A 3425-nucleotide genomic window follows, 5' to 3' on the forward strand; every position below is an offset into this window, starting at 1 on the left:
TCGGGTTGATATCTCTTTGACACATTCCCCATTTCCAATCTCAATTTGATATACAAAGAAAGAAAGGAATTTTATAGTGACTTCACTATTAATCATCGTATGATAAGCACAGATACAATTTAACTATACAACAAAGATTTTTTAATACAAGTGAGTGTGGTTGGGATTTCCCTCCTGTTAGTGTATATGTTCCGGACCATATAGTATTTGGACCATATAGGTTTTTTTTCAAATATGCATTAGAAACGTTTCAATGATGACTGCAGAACGCTATATTCACAGGACAACTTAAAAAAACTATGGTCCTTGCCCGTGATATACTTGACGCAATAAACGAGGTAAATTACAAGACGCCTTGTCAACCACTGGTCCGGTATACCTAAAGTAACAAAACTTCCTTTAATTCACAATATGTGCATTTGATTTTGACATCTTCTTATTGTACTTACAAATAGTGAGTAAAATTAACTGTGTGAAAATGATTATTTTTTTAAATGTTTATTTAGTTTATCTTTTTTATCCTGAAAATATAATAAAATTACCATTTTCACCTAAGGCGGGCATTAACTACATCAGATATATACTGCACATGCAGTTCAAATCTGTACTTTTACCTTTAGGGGCGTTTCCTGATATGATAAAATTACCATTTTCAGACATGACAACTAGAAGTTTCATACCTTATGAAGAGTTCAAAAGAATTTAAAGTAAACGTGTTTTTTACCCCGCGTATACGTATGGTCGGACTATATGAGTATATACCCATATGGTCATGACCATACGCATATGGTCCAAATACTCATATGGTCCGGAACATATATATATATATATATATAGAGCACTGCAACATAATTGGTGTCCAGGCATTATTGTACATAGAAACTGCAGACAGATCACAAGTTCTACATACTCTCTTATGGGACCGTTCCTCTACAAAAGGGGTTAAAGATACAGAGGTAAGGTAATGTAAGGAAGGTTAATCCTCAGCATTCTAGCGATAAGGAATGTTAACACATGCCATAGGTAAAATCTCTTTGTTTTTTTTTACTATGCTATAATCTGGATAATGCACAGCTAAGGTGTGCATTAACTATATATCAGATATACTGCATATGCAGTTCAAATCTGTATTCTTACCTATAGGGGCGTTTCCTGGATTTTGAAAGGGGTGTTATTCTATAAAATTAAGAAAATATGAACGATTGTAGCGAGACTAAACGCCACTTTTAAATGCAACATTTCGGCTATTTCGTGGCGGCCAGTTTTTGTTGATGTAGGAAGCCGGAGTTCCCAATGAAAACCACCCACCTTTGATAGGAAAACTGAAAATCCTAATCAATTAATATTGGAGTCGAGAACCCCCGCACGGGCAGAGTTCACCCTCAAAACCTCAGTGTTGACTGTCTAGTGATTACAGTAGAAGAACTTCTTAGACTTCTTGGCGAACGAGGCCCATTATGATAAAAGAAAGGTTTCTCCTTCCTTTTTGTTGTTGTTATCTAAACGGGGACATTAAATATTTTATTATATTTTGTGTGCACAATGTAAATCTTAAATCAGTGTTTTAAAGTCAGAACAGATTATAATGACTTTTACTTTTTTGTAGTTTCTCAGCGGCCAAAAAAGAAATCTGATTTGAATAAGTTACGACTTTAGTTGCATATTTATTCGTATAAAGTGACTATTTGGGGATCGACTTTAAATTTGGGTCTTGGGGAGTAAAAGATTGGAAAGAGAAACATTGTTTCTGTTTATTTAACATTCTCAATTTATGTACCAATATCTTCTTCTGTTCCGTCATCTTTCTCTCATTGAGGGAAAGAAAAGCGATTTATCTTTACTCAATAACCCTTTCAGTAATGATTTTTCTTACACCGATTTGAAAGTACACAATATGTCAAAGTCTTAATCCTGCGTCACCAATTAAATAAAAACTTATGAACAAATTTAACAGAAACGATATAAAATATCAACAATTAGATCGCAAATAATGTAACAACTTAGAAAGAAGCCTAAATATAAAAAAAATAGTAATAATTTAAAACCTTTACCAACCTCTTAATTACTACATAAAGGCTCATTTCCCCCTTTAATTACTTTACAAGAAATTGCCTATGAGTTGTGTATTGCCGCGGAATACCGTCAACATATTTAAAACGTTCACGTAAATTGATGTGTTAAAACAGTTTTTGGCCAATCAAATCGGTATATAGGATTTAATCTGCACGGCTCGTGTGACCCTTTAACCCGAACTCCTACGTACGCGGCGTTCCCGGGTTAATTAGGACACGGGGGGGGGGGGGGGGGGGGGGGAGTAACTTCCTATTATTGGGTATACGGGGATGTGCCAAAAATATGGGTCATAATTTTGCGAGATTTTATATAAAAATGACCCTCCTTTTTAATGACATCCTATATTAAAATGCATTTACGTTTGATAACTGTATATTGATTTGGGGTATGATCTCCATAATCATGAATAAACATGCTATTGAGAATCTTACATTAATAATGGTCAATTATTATATTAAATTAAATCAATTCATTTGAAAGTTCACCTTTCAAATAAGTTCCCAAATGAACCCCGGAAATTTGTCTCCTGATTTGATCTTCAATAAACGATGTCAATTCATATATAAAAACTTAAGGGTAGCTGGTATATTTATGAATTATGAGTGATGATGAGTTAGTGCTTATATAAGCATGGGTCATATTTTAAATATTGTATATAAGTATAGGTCATTCTTTCTTAAATATTTATATAACTATAGGTACTGAATTTCAGTGAATGTTATATTAAAATGGGTACTTTTTTTAGGCAAAAATGGCACACCCCTACCAAACACATATCGAAGTTACCCCCCCCCCCCCCCCCCCCGTGAATTAGGATCACCCGAGTCGTGCAGTTTAAATCCAAAATACCGACTTGCTTGTGGTCAACAACTTTAACTTATTTTGTGTTCGGTTATCAGTCAAAAAACAAAAGTCATATGGGTAGAAATGTCTGTTACAACAGGTTGAATACACCGGAATGTCCTTAGGGAGCTACCATTTGATTTTTATGGGGGGGGGGGGGGGGGCTAGCATGAAAATTTTGTCCTGCATTTTTTTTTAGCTGTAATCTCTGTCCTGCATTTTTATTTTTCACTCTGTTCGGTCCTGCCTTTTTTTTTTTAGTTTATTCTGACTTTTTTATACCTAAATTGTCGTCCTGACTTTTTTTTTTTGCAAGTGTCTCATCCTGCCTTTTTTTTTTACTCAAAACTCCTGTCCTGCCTATTTTTTTCAAATTTCATCCTAGCCCCCCATAAAAATCAAATGGTAGCTCCCTTACGGTCATCCGATGTAAAAAAAAATCCAATCTTAGATATAAGGGACGAAACATAGTGGCGAAACCACGATAATAACTATTTGTTTGTTTTTGT

Source organism: Mytilus edulis, chromosome 12 (assembly GCF_963676685.1).
Source record: "Mytilus edulis chromosome 12, xbMytEdul2.2, whole genome shotgun sequence".
Taxonomy (NCBI): Eukaryota; Metazoa; Mollusca; class Bivalvia; order Mytilida; family Mytilidae; genus Mytilus; species Mytilus edulis.